The sequence below is a fragment of the Myxine glutinosa genome, chromosome 3 (genome assembly GCF_964187855.1).
Source record: "Myxine glutinosa chromosome 3, kmMyxGlut1.1, whole genome shotgun sequence".
In the NCBI taxonomy this organism is placed as follows: Eukaryota; Metazoa; Chordata; class Myxini; order Myxiniformes; family Myxinidae; genus Myxine; species Myxine glutinosa.
The window spans coordinates 47,541,257-47,561,398 of NC_136263.1; the positions used below are offsets into that span (position 1 = coordinate 47,541,257).

At 48.6% G+C, this 20,142-nt stretch overlaps 1 protein-coding gene across 1 annotated transcript in view; it reads right to left on the reverse strand.

The window, feature by feature from the left end:
* The window catches only part of LOC137423613 (uncharacterized), a 110,085-nt gene that overhangs the window by 4,076 nt on the left and 85,867 nt on the right, over window positions 1-20,142 (reverse strand). The window lies entirely within an intron of this gene.

Consider the following 20,142-nt stretch of genomic DNA (forward strand, 5'->3'; position numbering starts at 1 on the left):
TGGCAAACGTGAGAAATCGCCCGCAGAAGAGTTACCAACCATTTATTTATGGGGGGTTTGTCTCACTGGAGGGAGACTCGACTAACCCAAGACCTGTTAGGGTATTGAGGGACACAGGAGCACATCAATCCTTAATGCTTGAAGGCATTTTGCCATTGTCGGAGAGTACAGCAACTGGTGATAGTGTTCGGTTACAAGGGATCGGTGGCTGGGTTAGCGCTCCCCTTCATGTCATCAATCTAGAGTCTGATTTGGTGTCAGGACCGGTCACCATAGAGTTGCAAGCCACTCTTCCTGTAGAGGGAGTATCAGTTGTGGTTGGGAATGATTTGGCCGGGGGTCAAGTTTCTAGTAACCTGATGGTTGTGAAAAAGTCCGATATGGGAAATAACACCTCACCAGTCAGGGATGGAGGCAAAGTTGGCAAGCTTTTTGTAGGTGAACTGAACTTCAAAACAAAGGAAGAGGTTCTGGAGTCTACCTTCAACAAATATGGACCGCTTTTGGAAGTGGTGTTGGTAAAAGACAGGGAAACGCAACAGTCAAGAGGGTTCGGCTTTGTCACGTTTGCAAGCACAAAGGACGCCAAAGAGGCAGAGAAGAATTGGAATGGCAAGGATTTGGAGGGTCGGACCATAACAGTAGGGAAGGCATTTCGTAGGCGTCGAGAGGTCTACAGAAGAGGACAACTTGGCGGTAGTTTTGGTGGTGGCCACGGCCGATATTACTATGGAGGCTCCCAGAGTTACGGCATCTCCCGAAAGAATGATTATCAGGGTAGCAGCCGAGAGGGAGACCGCTATTCCCGTGACTACTGTGACAAGGGGTCCCACCATAATTATTAGGAGTCCAGAGAAGTTAAAGCACGGAATGCGGCGGAGCCGCCGAGCCCAGATTCCTACACGGACAAACCGTGAACGCCACATTCCTAAAGGCGTCCAGGTAGTGAACTTTCCTGCACGGACTAACCGTGAACTCCACGTTCCTGAAGGCGTCCATGTAGTGAACTTTCCTCCCCGGACTAACCGTGAACTCCACCTTCCTAAAGGCGCCCATGTAGTGAATACTCGGCTTGGCCTCCCGGAAAAAGGGCTATCGAGATGCGTAACTTTGGATTTTTGATCAACCCCTTAACCTTCATTCAAAAAATGAAAATAAAATCAGAGGTTGATGAGATGGAGTTTGGCTTTGCAGGGGTTCAACTTGGAAATTGAACATGTGAAGGGCCGGGACAATGTCGTGGCGGGCGCGTTGTCCAGAGAGTTAATTTTGGGGAATTCTGTGGGGGGGGGGAGGAGGGAGGGGGTGAAAAGTTTGTTGCTTTATTTCTGGAAAAATGAAAATAAAATCAGAGGTTGATGAGATGGAGTTTGGCTTTGCAGGGGTTCAACTTGGAAATTGAACATGTGAAGGGCCGGGACAATGTCGTGGCGGGCGCGTTGTCCAGAGAGTTAATTTTGGGGAATTCTGTGGGGGGGGGGGGAGGAGGGAGGGGGTGAAAAGTTTGTTGCTTTATTTCTGGGAACTATGGATGGTTGGTTGGATGGTTGCTCACAGGAATTGATGATTTGGGGGTGAGCTTACTCTTGTTGGTGTAAATAATTTTGCCTACAACGAAAGTTTCCCCTATGTTCAAACTTTCTTTCCTGAAGGGGCGAAGTGTTATGGGTTCGGCACTCATTCTTAGTGTTGTTGTTATTATTGTGGGTCCAAGTATTGGGATTGTTGTTGTTTAAAGGAAATCCAGATCGAGACCGGAAGAGACGTGGAGCGAAGAAAAGGAGGTGGGAGGAGACCGGAAAGGTGGTGGTTGAAGCTCGGTAGCGAGCATTGTCGAAGGAGACGGTGCGGTTGAGCCGATAAAGGAAGTCCTGCCTTCAGCGTTGTGATCGCTGGGACTGTTCACATCTGCGTGTGAGATTGACGTCGACGTCGGATTCGGATGAACCCTCGTCGCATAAGTTCGCCGCGAGTACAAGCCCGCCGCCATTGGGACTCGCGCGCGTTGCGCGGCGTTCGCAGAATAAGGTTGCCGCGTCTGCTGGGTTCGCCTTCCTCGGTGGGTTGCCAAGGCCGTGTGTGCGCGCCAGCGGCCTTTGAAGGAGACGGTGCGGTTTGCGGCTGCACGGTGTACGACTGTACGTGCATGTTTGGAGCGTCTTGGGAAAGCGCCCACACCACCGCCACTGTGCGGGAACTGGATCACGTGATCTCCGGGTTGTTTCACTCGTCCAAGCCTCAATTGACTTTGAGCGGCCATTGATCCGACGATCGCCGGAGCGACTCGACATTGCCTTAGTGGAGTCCAGAGACATTGGGGGGGGGGGGGGGTGGAAGTGCCGTAAGTTGGGTTAGAGGGATATATATAAGGTGGTACCATCTCAAATATTGTGATTGTAATTGTGAATTGATGTATTCACCCTTTTTGTGTTTGGGATTGTGAATATATCTTTGTTCGTTCATAACCCTTGGTGTGGTCTCCTTGATGATCTGATTGATTTCCTCAAGGATAACATATTTCTCTGCCGGGGCTCCCCTCGAGGTTCGGAGGTCACCGAGACCAGGTAAATAGGGGAGGACCCCGTAACACTACACACAAGGAATCTACCCTTAAACCCTAACTAATTAGCATAACTCCACCCCTCGCATGGAGACAAATATACACTTACAAGACATCCGGCCCTACTTAGTTCCAGGAAGGTTTCTACATGGCATACGGAGCATACTAACCTATACAATCTACCTGGACTAAGGTATTATATTGCCTACCCCCATAAACGTAACACTATTTCATTGATTTCCTTTCTTTAAGAAGTACAAAGTACACCAATGGACGAACAAAAGCCTCTTTAAAGAACAAAGGTCTCCCTCCTTGTTTCCCTCCCCTATCTGCCCCCTCCCCCTCCATTATCTTCACCTCCCCTCCCCTCCCCTCTCTCCCATCTGCCTTCCCTCACCCTCCCCTCCCCTCAGACCTTAACACCATTTTGACCCCTTACACCCTTCAGACCGATTAGACATCTTGAACCCTTGACAATTTAGAGCTTTACACCACTTGGACCTTTTTTGTTTACAAATAAATAATAAAACCAATGTTAGAAATAAATTTGTTCAAAAGAAATGTTTGTATAATGATTGTGTAAATCATGACAACACAACAACTCAAGTTCAGTCAGGTCATTATCCTCAGTTAAAAAACAAGCTCGTCCTCGCTACGCTTGCCTCACCACGCTAGTGTGTGTGTATATATGTGTGTGTGTATATATATATATATATATATATATATATATATATATATATATATATATATTGTCACGGTTTTTAGAACCTTCACATGTAAATTTAGTAGTAAATTCCCTTATAAATGACCCCTGTGTACATGTCCCCTTAATTGGCTGTTAATTAAAGATTGCACCTTAGTTAGTCCATGTACAACACGTAGGACACTTTAGGACCTCTATAGTTATGTCATTATTATGTGTTCCAGGTAAGGCTGTTTCCAATAGTTGACTCTACTAAGATATCTTGCATCTACTAAGATATTGCATCAATCAACTAAGATAGGTCCCCTTTCAATATCCTCAATCGTCTCCTCAAAGTGCCAGTAAGTTGGCATTCGTCGCCGTTGCATTGGACTGTTTTCTTCGCCCCAAACTCCATTACGCACGAGGCCAAGAACGGAGAGAAGGGGGGAGGAGCCGCCAGAACACGGGCGTGGCACCACCTCATCATCAAAGGTGGAGCCAGAGAGCCCTTGCCGACCAACCAGCGCCGAGGTGAGCGAACTGGTAGGCGTGTCATCGGAGTTGGCGGCTTGATCGCACCATGCGCAATATAAGCGCGAGTGCAAGCCTTTTCGTGGCAGATGAGCGAGGGAGCACGACCCGAGAAGTTGAGAGAGGAGGGAGAGAGGATCGACCATTCATTTTCTTGGCGCGAACAACCAGCGGCGAGTGAGAGTCGGCACGCTCGTGGGCGATACCAACCAGCACTGATGACCGGGTTTTCGCCACTGAACCAAGGACGAGGGCGTGCACGCGGGGCACCGACGTCGTGCCGCGACCCCCAGACCACCCTGCCGCCAGCTCTGTGGACCGTCTGCCCTTCTCATCCCTCCAGCCATTCCTGCCTGCAAATCCCTATTCGTGTGAGTCTGCCTGTATTGTCCTCTGGGTTTAAGTAAGACTGTTTAAGGATTTGCGCTGTGTCTTCTTCTTCTTCTGTAAATTACTTTCGTTCCCTTCTTCTTTGGTTTTGGTTTTGTGTAAATAATTAATAAATCCCTGTTCCTTCTTATTCTTTGGTTTCTTTCTCGTCCGATCGCTTTAGTGATTTCCCCATTGAGTACCTGTGGCGCGATTTCGGCTGAACCGCTTACAATCGGGTTTAGTCTTTTGTTAACGGCCCGTGTCGCAGCTCGCTTCACTCGGCGCAATCCACCTATTACGCTGCGGCCCGGGCAGGAGTATTTTCTCGCTTACGGCCGGTGGTAGTACTTAGGTATTAAGACAAATTGGACTTACAACCCTACTTACCATCGACCGGAAGTGACGTCATACCCCCAGGACCGGTCGGACGGCCAGCTTAACAGGACAAGGGGATTAACCCCCCCCCCCCCCATTGCTAACGGGAGTGCTGTCCCCCGGATCCGTAACAATTGGTGTCTGGGAGTGGGATTTGACCCGAAGTGCGCTTCACGCACTCGAAATTACGAGCGCGCCGAAATTGTAGTAAGATCTAAATTAAGTCGTGCCATGGATGATCAAGGCGATCGGATGCCGGTAGGGGAGGTAGAAGAGGGTTTGGAGGTAACCCAGGACCCCAGGGAGGAATTGGGAGAGAGAGAGGAGGAGAGCGACGAGGATGTGGTGGGGGGGGGGGGTGTTAGGCGCACAAGATGGCGGCGCTTCGCACGAGGTTAGAGGCTCACAAAATGGCACCTCGCACGTTGCTGCGGCAGCCACGCCCGCGGCGCCGATGAACTGGGACCTATTCATGGTGCAAATGCAGACCTTCATAGTCAAAACGGAGGGAATGGAAAGCAGAATGAGTGAGCAGATGGGCAACCATAGGGGGGAAATGAGGGCCGATAATGAGCAATTGGGAGGCCAAATTGGAGCAATGAGCGATGAAGCAAGAGGTACCAGTGACCAAATTGGGAAGTTAGCTAGCAAATTGGAGGGTTTAGACAACAGGTTGGAAGGGCTGGAAGGTAAATTGGGGGGCCAACTGGAGGACGTGGGTGACCAAATCGGGGAAGTAAATGAGGGGTTGGCGAGGGACAAGGCCGCATATGAGGTAAGGGAAGCTGAGAGAGAGGTTAACCGCAGGTTGAGCGAAGAGGTCGCGGGGGTACGCGATGAGGTAACGCGAGTCGAGGAGCGCGGATTGAGCGAGTTGGAACAAAGCGCAGGTAACTGGACCGGGGTAGAAATCGCGACCCGGGGTATGGGGAAGCTGGCGACCGCTGAGGTAGAAGAGAAAATTTTAATAAAGCCAGCGGTCGTCGAAGAGAAAGAAGTTAACAATTTGGTTATAGTTGAAATTGGGATTGAAGAGACGGCAGAGATAGGAATGGAATCGGAGAAAGTGATGGATAATGTGCAAAGTCCATGCTCACATCATGATGTCGTGCTGTATAATCCTTGTAAAGATTTGCAGGTGCGTGTGGGGTGAAGAAGAAGAACCCCGAAGGTGAGACGGGCTGTGTATGGTGCAAAAAGGTTTTTCGGAAAAGTGTTTGGCGCGAGAGGGTTTGCCGCGCGATTGGGGTCGACATGGCACCCAGGCGTTTGTGGGAGGTCCGTGGTGCGTGGTGTGAGGAAGAATGGCGTGCCTGTAAAAAAAAAAGTGTGCGTCAAAGAGTGAGTGTGTCACAGAGTGTGGAAGTGAGAATGAATGTGACACAGAGAGTGAGAGCGATACGGAGTGTACGTGCAAGGGTGAGAGTGACCCGGAGAGTGAGTTGGTGGTGGAGCGTGTGATTGGGTGTGCGACGACGGACTGCACACCCATGGGTACGTGTGCACTGGACGGGGGTGCGAGAGAACGCACACCCGTGAGTGTTACGGAGTATGTAACGGGGGTGAGTGCACGCAAGGAGTGCGTGGAAGGGAGGTGTGTAATGGAGTGTGCGAACAGCGGGTGTGTGATGACAGAGTGTGCGAATGGTGGAATGGGTGCGCGAGTAGAATGCATGGGATGCACGAGAGGCGCTGAGACGCCAAGATGGGTGAGTGGAAGATGGAACGAGTGGTGTGAGCATGCAGAGAAAGCATCGACGTGGACCGGGGCAGCGATTAGGCTGACGTTTAGCCGACGCGAGCACTCGGTGCGCGGTGCGCTTTGTTTGCTGCGAGGACCGGCCGGGACCGTAAGCACGTTGCTCCTGTTCGGGGCGTCATGTATGATTCGGGCCGGGCCCCGCACTGAATGGTCGGTGCCGCGTCAGAGCGGCGATCGGCGCGATTCCGGGGGAGGGGGGCCGGGTCGGATCTTCGCCCCCTGGCGGGGACGGGGTTCCGACCAGGCGAGCTTCGGTCATCGGGCCGGAGGCCGCAAGGCTCTGCGCCGCGATGGGCCGTGGAATCTCGGCCCGAGCATGCCGCCTCCCCAGATTCGTACATGCCGGACGGACCCAACCTACGGTAGACAAACCACCCGCATTCATCGCTCGGCTTTGCGAAGCCAAGCTTTGAAAATGTAACGACGCACTGAGGCTCGAAGTTCAATGGACATTTGGTAGGGGTAGGAAATTGATGATTGGCAAATTGGATTGGCAAATTTGATGGGTAAAAATGATTGGCAGTAAAGATTGGCAAATTTTGATTGGCAAGAATTGGATGGGCGAAATTGATAGTGGCAGAGGTCCGAGGTGGAGGGATGGCAAATCCACCATCCCTCCCATCCACCCGGGCACATGAGCATCCGTTTTATGGGGTTATGGCGGTGCAGACCAAGCCAGGGAGGGTTTGGATAAATGTTAGGGTTTAGAGATGACAATAGGTAACTGTAGAATTAAGTAGTGACATTGTACCTGTTGTGGGGGACGTAGCAGATTAGATGGTTGTTAAAGACGTGGTATGTGCAATAGTGTAAGGGATGACTGGGGATGCACTAAGTTAGAAGGGCACCAGGTAGATCAGATGATGCAGTTGTGTTTGTGGTGAGAGTGATGAATGAGGCATTGCGTATAGACGTTTTTGCTCGTGAGCATGTTGAAATGAGGAATTGAGAGGCAATGCTCGGGAAAGATGTTTGTGTGAGCGTGGGAAAATCTGAGTTCCTGAGGCAATGGTTTGGAGAATTGGAAGTGTATTGAGCAGCGTATTGTTAAAAGTGTGAGGTGATTGTGAGTTGTATTGAGCGAATGGTCCTGGAGGAAGGAGGGTGCAGGGAGCACCAGGTGCGATGGAACAGGTGTGCAAGTGAACAGGTGTATGGAGAATGGTTGTGTGAAATAGCTAGTATGGAATGGATGGTGTGGAGTGAGTAGTGTGGAAAACGTGGAGTGGAGTGGTTGGTGCGAAGGGAGTGGATGGGGAAGATGGACCCCTATCACAAATACCCGGGGAGGGTAGTTTAAAAGTAGGTAGAGGGTATAGGTAAATTGTGGTGGATATTGGCATCTGTGGTGCGTGTGGTAGAATGGTGGTTGGATGGGTGCATTAGTGAAGTGGAAATGGCTGGGCGTGTGGCCTGTTAGTGTGTATGTTTAAATGGGCTCTCCGCCACTGTGAGGATGTCAGCCAGGTGAGGCCGCAGGTGGGCTCTGGGAGCCGGTAGAGTTGTGAATGGGGCCCGAGGATCCGGAGGATGGACCCGGGTAGCCCAGTGCCAGAGAGGGCACCGAGTGGGGAGAGCGCCAGAGGGCCTTCCCCAGGTAGATAGGTTAGGGTAAGGAGCAGGTAAGCTCGGAGGCAACTGCAGTGGCGGAGGTGTGCAGGTGAGTAGACCTGCTAGGGGAGCCACACGACTCAGCCCCGAAATTGTGCAAAGGCACAGGGAGTTGAATCGGGGGAGTGAGACCCCAGATTGATGAGCAGATGATTGATGAGATGGTCAATGGGAGTTCGGTTTTTAGAACCGCATAGAGTAAAGTGGCCAATGGTTTTGCAGGGAAAGACCCCGGGTAGAGTAAAAGTGTTAAAGTCATTTAGAGGGTAGTTAGGATTGGAATCTCCTCGCACCATCTACATCCATTCACCTGAGGTGGTAACGGAACTCCAACCATGGTTTTGTTTAATTTTGTGCAAATGTTTTTGGGAATGTAAGACGTGGGTGAGACATTGTGCTGGTTGTTCCATCTCTTCCTCCTCAAGAGGGATTGATGATGAATTGGGTGATGGCAAATTTGGTTAGAGGGATTGTGGATGAATTTGGATTCGGGGAGATATGGGGAAGACGAGACGATAGAGACGAATTTGTAAATTGTTGTGTAAATAAGGGGCGAGGGTAGAGTAGGTGACAGGGGGGGGGGGGTGGGTGACGTACGTTAGGGACGAGCTTTCTCCGCTCGCTCTCCAGGCGCACCTCACCTCTGCATTGCCTTGTGTTGATGTGTACCCTTGCGCCCTTACCCATCGCTGACTCTGCTTTGTCTTCCTCCCCACCCATGGACCATGCTCTCTGGGCACTGAGGGGAAAGCGTGCGGGAGCCGCATCTGTGTGCCCTAGCCGCCGCTGCCAGCTGCCTGGACCGATGCACCACTTTATGGACCGCACTCTTGCGGCCAAGCACCGCACTTATGGACCACAGTTCTGTGGCCGAGCACCACTGATGGACCCCACGTTTTGGGGCCTGACCCCTCTGCTGGGACCGGCCAGGTTGGCCAAGAAAAGATCTTCGTTTGCGGACCTCGGTGAGGTGGCACTATGCCCTACAGGTGGACCACCATAGTTGGCCCCTGCTGGCCATAAATAAATAAAAAACGGACGCGATTTGTGCCTTGTGTTTTTATACCCACCAAATAGGCTGCAAGCCAAGAACATGAAGAACACGAAGAAAGGTATAACATCAAGAACGATGGCCCAGCAGAGCAGGAGTGAGAAGACCATCAGTTTGTTTTCATTGGTTGTTTGCTTATTATTTTTGAAATGCAGCACTGGATGGTGCTTGATGGTGCTTATTGGTGCTTTGGTGCTTGCATGCTCGGGGATGCATTGCAATATCAATTCTGCATCCCCGGCCATGTAGAGGTGGTGTATCGGTGCAGTGCATGTTTTTTCCTCCCTCCCGCAGCATTCTCTTTGTTTCCCAAAAATGACAGGTCCTGGGTTGCCATGTAAATACAAATAGTGTCTTGTAATTAATGCTCCCCACCGTAAATGTGTAGTTTGCGAATAATTCCGCAATTCGGTTAATTGTGGGTGCGAATCTGTTAGGTAGGGTGCAACGTAGCATGCGGGACATATTTAACTCTTTTTAAAATGTCGCACTCAGGGGAGAAGTTAATAGTAGAGGGTTACCCCACCTGAGTGTCACATTAAGTAAAGTTTTCGGGCCGGGACGTCCCGTGAGGAATGAGGGTGCTGTTTTACGGTTTTTAGAACCTTCACATGTAAATTTAGTAGTAAATTCCCTTATAAATGACCCCTGTGTACATGTCCCCTTAATTGGCTGTTAATTAAAGATTGCACCTTAGTTAGTCTATGTACAACACGTAGGACACTTTAGGACCTCTCTATAGTTATGTCATTATTATGTGTTCCAGGTAAGGCTGTGTTTCCAATAGTTGACTCGACGTTGCATCAATCAACTAAGATAGGTCCCCTTTCAATATCCCCAATCGTCTCCTCAAAGTGCCAGTAAGTTGGCATTCGTCGCCGTTGCATTGGGCTGTTTTCGGCGGCGTTTGCCGCAGTTGCATTGGGCTGTTTTCTTCGCCCCAACTCCATTACACACGAGGCCAAGAACGGAGAGAAGTGGGTAGGAGCCGCCAGAGCACGGGTGTGGCACCACCTCGTCATCAAAGGTGGAGCCAGAGAGCCTTTGCCGACCAACCAGCACCGAGGTGAGCGAACAGGTAGGCGTGTCATCGGAGTTGGCGGCTTGATTGCACCACGCAATATAAGCGCGAGCGCAAGCCTTTTCGTGGCAGATGAGCGAGGGAGCACGACCCGAGAAGTTGAGAGAGGAGGGAGAGAGGATCGACCATTCATTTTCTTGGCGCGAACAACCAGCGGCGAGTGAGAGCTCGCTCATGGGCGATACCAACCAGCACTGACGACCGGGTTTTCGCCACTGAACCAAGGGTGAGGGCGTGCACGCGGGGCACCGACGTCGTGCCGCGACCCCCGGACCTTTCTGCCGCCAGCTCTGTGGACCATCTGCCCTTCTCATCCCTCCAGCCATTCCTGCCTGCAATTCCCTATTCGTGTGAGTCTGTCTGTATTGTCCTCTGGGTTTAAGTAAGACTGTTTAAGGATTTGCGCTGTGTCTTCTTCTTCTTCTGTAAATTACTTTCGTTCCCTTCTCTTTGGTTTTGGTTTTTGTGTAAATAATTAATAAATCCCTGTTCCTTCTTATTCTTTGGTTTCTTTCTCGTCCGATCGCTTTAGTGATTTCCCCCTTGAGTACCTGTGGTGCAATTTCGGCCGAACCGCTTACAATCGGGTTTAGTGTTTTGTTAACGGCCCGCGTCGCAGCTCGCTTCGCTCCGCGCAATCCATCTATTACGCTGCGGCCCGCGTGGGAGTATTTCCTTGCTTACGGCCGGTGGTAGTACTTAGGTATAAAGACAAATTGGGCTTACAACCCTACTTACCATCGACCGGAAGTGACGTCATACCCCCAGGACCGGTCGGACGGCCAGCTTAACAGGACAAGGCGATTAACCCCCCCTTGCTAACAGGAGTGCCGTCCCCCGGATCCATAACAATATATATGTATATGTTGGAACCCATCTGTGGATCGGTCCCATCGGCCGATGGGTCTGACCCATCTGTGGATGCACGAGAAATGACAATGCAGACCCATCGGCCGATGGGTCTGCGCCATCTGCAGATGTGTTGTTCACCTTGAAGGAATGTGTTGACAGAATGGTGCTCTTCAATCAGGTACACAGTCATTGGAATTACATGTGGTAGGAATTTAACAGAGATGATTTTTAAATGTTTTATTATCTATTTCTACCCATCTATTGATACATTTTGTCAATACATTTTGTAATTAACAGATACATGGCAGTTTTAGTAAAGCTTTACATAACATACTCAACATTCATACAAAACATTAGGTGTTCTTCTGATAATGGCGGAGGGGAATGGTGGCAGGGTAGAGAGTGGCAGGTGCTGATGAAGGTGATGGCGAGGGTCACGAGGTCACAAACCACATGTCACGGACTGCTTTATAAACATTTATGACATCAATTGCTTATTTTTAGGTTCAAATAAACATACTCATCCACCATTGATGCATACACATTCCTTCAAGGTGAACAACACATCCGCAGATGGCGCAGACCCATCGGCCGATGGGTCTGCATTGTCATTTCTCGTGCATCCACAGATGGGTCAGACCCATCGGCCGATGGGACCGATCCACAGATGGGTTCCATCATATATATATATATATCTCTATAATAATAAAAGGCAGTGTCTGACCGTCTGTCTCCTCCGTAACTCCAAAACCATGAAACCTAGCGACCCCAAACTTTGCATGCATACACCTGGACCTCCAACAGATTGCAAGGCTGAAAACTGGGTGTTTGGGTGTGTTATAACATCCTTTTTGAAGATGATTAATGAGGTGCTCATAAGAACCTGAGCAATGCGAAAATGTCACCAATATGCCTCCGCATAGTTCCACAACGGGTAGATGCCCTCGTTCAACAGGCATTTTAAGGCCATTTTCCCTGCAAGAGCGGGGGTTAGCCTTGCGGTCCCCATGACAATGTTCTCCATTTTTCCCTATTTTCTGCATCTCCCCTTGTTAACCCCCTTGCCCGCATTTCTTCTTCGACCATCTTTAGCCAAGTCTTTCTCGGTCTTCCCCAGCCTCTACTTCCTTCTACATTCATTTCCATCACTCTTCTCAACCAGTCACTTTCATCCTTCCTCAACACATGACCAAACCATCTCAACCTGTTTCTCTTCACAGCATCCATCACAGGCTCTATTCCCATCATCTTTCACAATTCATCATTTGTCTTCCTCTCTCTCAACGATACTCCACACATCCACCGAACCATTCGCATTTCCACCCTTTCCAGCCTTCGTTGCTGCTCTACGTTCATTACCCATGTCTCACTCCCATAAATCATAACACTTCTCACACATGCAGCATACACCTTTCCCTTCAGCTTCAACGACACTCCCCTCCTCGTCAGCACGCCACTCAGTTCCCGAAACTTCTTCCATGCACATCTCACTCGAGCAACCGTTGCCGAGTCTGATCCACCTTCTCCATTCAGCATGTCTCCTCGGTAACAAAATGTTTTCACACCTTCCAGCTTCACGCCATCTCCAAGATCCAACTCAACATTTCCACCATCTGCAGCTCCCTCTGTGCACACCTTACACTTGAATGTAGCGGCCACACTGGTTAATGACCCTCTCAAACCACTACATTTTTGATGAACCCACTCAGCGCACATTGTACATTGAATGGAATTCACTCCGACACCCTTCCTACACACAGCACACGCCACTTCCCAGTTCTTTCCACCTCACCACATGCTTTACCACTTGCCATCACCTTCGTTTTTCCGATATTCACCTTCAGACCTTTTGTCTCCATACATTCCTTCCACTTGTTCATCTTCTCCTTCAGTCCATCCATACTTTCTGCAATCAACACCAGATCATCTGCATACAACAGCTCCCACGGTAAACCCTCCTTTACGTTCTGAGCCAGCACCTCCATCACAGCTACAAATAGTAGTGGACTTAGTACCGACCCCTGATGCACTCCCACCTTCACCTCAAACTCACCACTGTTCCTGTCCTTCGTCCTTACAGCTGTGCACGCTCTTTTGTACATTGCCATCACTACTCTGATTTTTACAAGTTTGGCTAATTGGTGCAAGACAGTTTGAAATGGACGCATTACTTGTCGACTGCCAAGTTGATTATGTAAAATTGTTAAGCTGGTCTGGTAATCCTCGGTTGCGTCATCCTTTGTTTAAGATGGGAATTTAAGATGGGCCTACAGTGTATGGGTTTAGAGACAGTCTGAGTCATTGAAAAGATGGTTCAACTTACGACTGAACAGCGGACCTTCGTGGTTACAACCTTTCACCAAACTGGAAGTTTGCAGCGAACTCGTGATGCGTTCAGGGAACGTTTCCCAGAACTGGAGCCTCCAGCAGCCAAAACCATCTGGGCGAATGTTAGAAAATACCAAGAGCGTGGCACTAGCCTCAACCGCAACAAGGAGAATTCTGGTAGGAGGCGCACTGGGCGATCGGAAATGAACATTACAGCAGTAAGGCAGCAAGTTTTGGAGCATCCTCGGGATACCAGCGCAAGACAAAATGGGACGGGATTGCCTACGGCAACATTCAACCGAATCACAAGACTGGACCTCCACCAACATCCATGTCGGATTCACATCCGGCATCAACTTACACCAGGGGATTTTGCCAGGAGGCTGGTGCTTGCCGGATGGTTGATAGCACATTGCGAAGCAGATGTCAATTTCCTGTGGTACCTCGTTATCGGTGACGAAGCTGCTTTCACCATGGACGGCAATATGCACCGACAGGACAACCCCCGGAATTTAATTTTGACACCAACTTGAATCGACAAAAGTGGACTGTTTGGTTGGGACTTTGTGGAAGTGGAAGGGGATCGGGCCATTTTTCTTTCAAAGGAATGTCAATGGTAACAGGTATCTGCAGATGATCAATGATGAAGTTTTACCGCAGCTGGAGGAGAACTTTGAGCGACAGGTTCGTGGTGTCTTCAGATATCTCTGGTGGGCCCAAGACGGCGTCCCAGCACATCGTCTTTTCGCTGTCCGAGATTGACTGAGGGAACTCTTTGGAGACCGGGTCATCGCCCTCAACCATGCAGTGGAATGGCCGCCAAGACACCATGTGATTATTTCCTTTGGGGTCATTTAAAGAACAGGATGTTCGTAACTCCTCCCCGTGATCTTGACGAATTGCAGGGCCGTATTCGACATGAAGTGGATGCTTTGCGCAATGACCCGGCTATGGTGAGACGAGCAGTTCAGGGCATGCTCCGCCGCTGTGAGCTTTGTGTTGAAAGGGGAGGCGGACAAGTTGAAGGTGTGGGTGCATAAAGGCCAATCATTCCTGAGAAAAGTTCACATCTGACGTTCATTTTGCACCAATTATCCTGACTTGCATCGATTAGCCAAACTTGTAAAAATGCGATTTGAACTTGTCATTTTCAATGAACATGTACTCGGTCATGTGTGACAGCAATGATGCATGGAAGGTATCAATGGAAAGCTGAGTAGTCTAGTAGGAAGACTAGGTCCCCCTGCACCCCCCGGAGATATACTTCTAATCAGTGTTTCTAGATTGGAAAAAATGTGTAGAAAATGACTAGCTATGGCCCCAAGCTGAAATAATGTCCCACATACCATTTTTATGCAAATTACTGCTGCCATTATCAAAAAAAGACTAGGTCCCCCTGCACCCCACGGAGATATACTTCTAATCAGTGTTTCTAGATTGGAAAAAATGTGTAGAAAATGACTAGCTATGGCCCCAAGCTGACAAAATGTCCCACATACCATTTTTATGCAAATTACTGCTGCCATTATCAAAAAAAGACTAGGTCCCCCTGCACCCCCCGGAGATATACTTCTAATCAGTGTTTCTAGATTGGAAAAAATGTGTAGAAAATGACTAGCTATGGCCCCAAGCTGAAAAAATGTCCCACATACCATTTTTATGCAAATTACTGCTGCCATTATCAAAAAAAGACTAGGTCCCCCTGCACCCCCCGGAGATATACTGAAACTGGCAGTGACTGGTGATTGAAATGCGGTGCCTTTTTGTGTTTCAGGTCGAGGTACGTGAACTCCCCACGATCTACAGCAACCAGGAAGAGACTGATACCAGGGTGGTTCTGTACCTCCATCATGCTGCTACCATCGGATACAAGAACGCTGTAGTCAGAACACCGGACACAGACATCCTCCTGATCCTGCTCCACCATGCCCACAACATCAAGCTGACGGTGTACCTGGATACAGGGTCAGGGAAGCATCGCCAACTTGTCAACGTCTCTGAGCTGGCAGAATCCCTGGGAGAGGACTACTGTGCCACTCTCCTGGGGTACTATGTGTTCAGCGGAGAAGACTGCACCAGTGCCTTCAAAGGGAAGGGAAAAGTCGGGCCCTTGAAAAAGCTGGAGAAGAATCCCAGGTTTCACAGGGCATTCGGTGAATTTCACAGGGTATTTAGAAAAATAAAACTTTGTGTTAACGTCTGTGTAGACGGACCTTAATATGAGTCTATTATTTCGTAAAACTGTGATTATTTTGTAAATAAAGCACTAATTAGCATACTAGTATACCATAGACACATGTAATCATGTTATGAATAGTTCTATCATGATCTATGCCCTTCAAAACATGGGTCTAGACACCTTCATTTTTCAATTATCTGCAATATTGGCTGAGATATGTCAAAAATCGTTTTTTTGATAATGGCAGCAGTAATTTGCATAAAAATGGTATGTGGGACATTGTTTCAGCTTGGGGCCATAGCTAGTCATTTTCTACACATTTTTTCCAATCTAGAAACACTGGTTAGAAGTATATCTCCGGGGGGGTGCAGGGGGACCTAGTCTTTTTTTGATAATGGCAGCAGTAATTTGCATAAAAATGGTATGTGGGACATTTTTTCAGCTTGGGGCCATAGCTAGTCATTTTCTACACATTGTTTCCAATCTAGAAACACTGATTAGAAGTATATCTCCGGGGGGTGCAGGGGGACCTAGTCTTCCTACTAGACTAGAGGATCTCCTCTTAATTATTAAACCACATGTAAATTGTCAAAATATATAACCTATGCATATTAACCCCTTGAATTCGGATTACCTTTTTCTTGATACGCACTGTATATGCACATATATACACATATACACATATATACATCCACACACACACACGTACACACACATGTACAACTCACACACATGCACACACATATACACTTGCACACACATATACACATAGACACACACACATAGACACACACACACACACACACACACACACATACACACACACACATCTTGTTTTTTTTTATTTTTGTTTCTCACAATTCTATCTCTTATGATTTTCAATTCTTATTTCTCTTTTTCAATTCTTATTTTAAAATGCATTTAATTAATTGTACAGTATCGGTTGTTCCTAAACTTAAAAATAAATAATTTGAAGGATTTCTATAAACTAGGGCATTGCCCGTACGTGGGTGCCCGTTCCTTGCCAATGCCCGTACTATATATATATCTAAAATTATATCCCCCCCCCTCTATTTACATGAAATGGTTTGGTCCAAAGCGAACGGCTTGCGAGTACGGTGACAATCCCCCCCCTCTATTTACATGAAATGGTTTGGTCCAAAGCGAACGGCTTGCGAGTACGGTGACAATCCCCCCCCCTCTATTTACATGCAATGGTTTGGTCCAAAGCGAACGGCTTGCGAGTACGGTGACAATCCCACCCCCCCCCCCCCCCCCCCCCCCCCCCCCTCTATTTACATGCAATGGTTTGGTCCAAAGCGAACGGCTTGCGGAGTTTGGTAAAGAAATCGCCATAGCTCGGTAACTACTCCTCCGATTAATATGAAACCTTGAAAAGGCACGTAATGGCGCACACGCTAGGCTCGGCTCGCTCTCACATCGGCCACGCCTACGCAACAAAGCGTTCTGTGATTGGCTGCCGGAAGTGAAGTCTTCACTGTCCGGAAGGTCGCAAATCGCAAATGAATGATTTGGTTTTAGTTTTTTAAAACATAGTTTAACGGCAACATAGTTTTCCAACGTGAAATAAATGAATACGCTCTCAAATGTGCCGTCCGAGGCAGAGTCTGTTCGCCACGTTCGGCACACGTGATAGCTCGCTGCTCTCTGATTGGTTGAAGCGTTTTTTGGACATAGCTCGGTAAGCTTCTCCGATTAATTTAAAACCTTGAAAAGGCACATCCTCGGGTCCCCAGCAATATACCTGGCAAGTTTCAAGTATATCGGACCGGTAGTTGTCGAGAAACAGCGGTCACAGACATACACACACACACACACACACACACACACACACACACACACAGAGATTGCTGGAATTATAGATAGATGAAGTTAATTTCACAACATCCCATATTCAACTTTGTTTAAATTGTAAACCTCAAACATAGTTCCTCTACCTAAGAACCTTAACCTGTAAGCAATTGACTAGTTTCCCGACTGCATGGATCATCAGCTGGGCACCGTTTCTTCCTCGAGGACACACACACACACACACACACACACACACACACACACACACACACACACACACACACACACACACACACACACACACACACATACATACACACACACAGTGATACAGCATATTCATGGCATAAACTTGCTAGGCTATTCTTGCAACACATGAGATCTATTATTCCCAGATGACGACCGATAGGATAGCCGGCTTAACACACCTGAAGATGCATAGCATGTCCTATTGACCCAACATCGTAATGGCGAGATTCGATTTTCACGGAAACTTTAAAAACACCAAGCCGAGGGTCAAGCAAGCCAGCATGTGAGCAATGGTCAAGCAAGCCAGCATGTGAGCAATGGTCAAGCAAGCCAGCATGTGAGCAATGGCCAAGCAAGCCACAGCATTTGAGCAATGGTCAAGCAAGCCAGCATGTGAGCAATGGTCAAGCAAGCCAGCATGTGAGCAATGGTCAAGCAAGCCAGCATGTAAGCAATGATTAAGCAAGCCAGCGTGTGAGCAATGGTCAAGCAAGCCACCGCATGTGAGCAATGGTCAGGCAAGCCACAGCATGTGAGCAATGGTCAAGCAAGCCACAGCATGTAAGCAATGGTCAAGCAAGCCACCGCATGTGAGCAATGGTCAAGCAAGCCACCGCATGTGAGCAATGGTCAAGCAAGCCAGCATGTGAGAAATGGTCAAGCAAGCCAGCATGTAAGCAATGGTTAAGCAAGCCAGCATGTGAGCAATGGTCAAGCAAGCCACCGCATGTGAGCAATGGTCAACCAAGCCACCGCATGTGAGCAATGGTCAAGCAAGCCACATCATGTGAGCAGTGGTCAAGCAAGCCAGCATGTGAGCAATGGTCAAGCAAGCCACATCATGTGAGCAATGGTCAAGCAAGCCAGCATGTGAGCAGTGGACAAGCAAGTCAGCATGTGAGCAATGGTCAAGCAAGCCACATCATGTGAGCAATTGTCAAGCAAGCCACAGCATATGAGCAGTGATCAAGCAAGCCACAGCATGTGAGCAATGGTCAAGCAAGTCTCATGTGAGCAATAGTCAAGCAAGCCGCAGCATGTGAGCAATGGTCAAGCAAGTCTCATGTGAGCATTGGTCAAGCAAGCCACAGCATGTGAGCAATGGTTAAGCAAGCCAGCATGTGAGCAATGGTCAAGCAAGTCACATCATGTGAACAATGGTCAAGCAAGCCACATCATGTGAGCAATGGTCAAGCAAGTCACAGCATGTGAGCGATGGTCAAGCAAGCCACCGTCTGTGAGCAATGGTCAAGCAAGCCAGCATGTGAGCAATGGTCAAGCAAGCCACCGCATGTAAGCAATGGTCAAGCAAGCCAGCATGTGGGCAATGGTCAAGCAAGCCAGCATGTGAGCAGTGGTCAAGCAAGCCAACATGTGAGCAGTGGTCAAGCAAGCCAACATGTGAGCAATGGTCAAGCAAGCCACAGCATGTGAGCAATGGTCAAGCAAGCCAGCATGTGAGCAATGGTCAAGCAAGCCACAGCATGTGAGCAATGGTCAAGTAAGCCACAGCATGTGAGCAATGGTCAAGCAAGCCAGCATGTGAGCAGTGGTCAAGCAAGCCAGCATGTGAGCAATGGTCAAGCAAGCCACAGCATGTGAGCAATGGTCAAGCAAGCCAGCATGTGAGCAATGGTCAAGCAAGCCAGCATGTGAGCAATGGTCAAGCAAGCCACATCATGTGAGCAATGGTCAAGCAAGCCACATCATGTGAGCAATGGTCAAGCAAGCCACCGCATGTGAGCAATGGTCAAGCAAGCCAGCATGTGAGCAATGGTCAAGCAAGCCACATCATGTGAGCAATGGTCAAGCAAGCCGCAGCATGTGAGCAATGGTCAAGCAAGCCAGCATGTGAGCAATGGTCAGGCTAAATTGTAGTTATTTTAGGCTCGCGCGCGCCATGGCTGGACGTTTCATGCGCCTTGTTTGCATTCCGTGGAAGACTATTTTTGCCTCATGGAAGCACAGAGCACAACACCAGGTGTATTTGAGCTCCACTTACTCGGCCGGAGTTTTCCATCTGGGGTAAGTTCTTTCTAAGCGAAGTGAAATCCTTTGCTTTCCAAGTTCAGAACTTTGCTCATTGACGTGCACACCGTTACACCTGAAGCATCAAAGTGCCAGAAACGGCAAGAAATCGATGGCGGAGACGATTGAAGAGTTTTGATGTGATGTGATGGTGCGTAAAGGTTGCTGTGAGAACTGGAGCATTCACGTAGTTTATGGAGAGGGATCCAAATTGGAAATGGAATGTGGGGTCTTTTGGATCGTTGTGGTCTTAAAGGTCTTGGGGGACTTAAAGGGTCTTCAAATATCTAAGGGATCTCAGCAGTCTAAAGAGTCGTAATGTATATGTATTCCAACAGTACGTAGTTAATAGACGTACAAAATTAATAGACAGGATGCAACTGACTTTCAAATAGTACGTAATTAATAGATATATAGTCACACGGCTTCACAGACGGCTTCACGGACCGTGCTTTTCGGTTTTACATATAGAGATGCAAGGAAAAAGGACGTTTGCCCCGTCGCGCCTGTACTGTGTTTCGCCGAAAACGACGATTCGCGAAAATAAAACAGGTTAAACTCTGGTACAGACAGCAGACAGGACATTCCATCGAACAGATAATCCAATATGGAGTTTATCAAAATTATATATGATTTACGAACTAAATAGTCTAAATCAGTGATTTT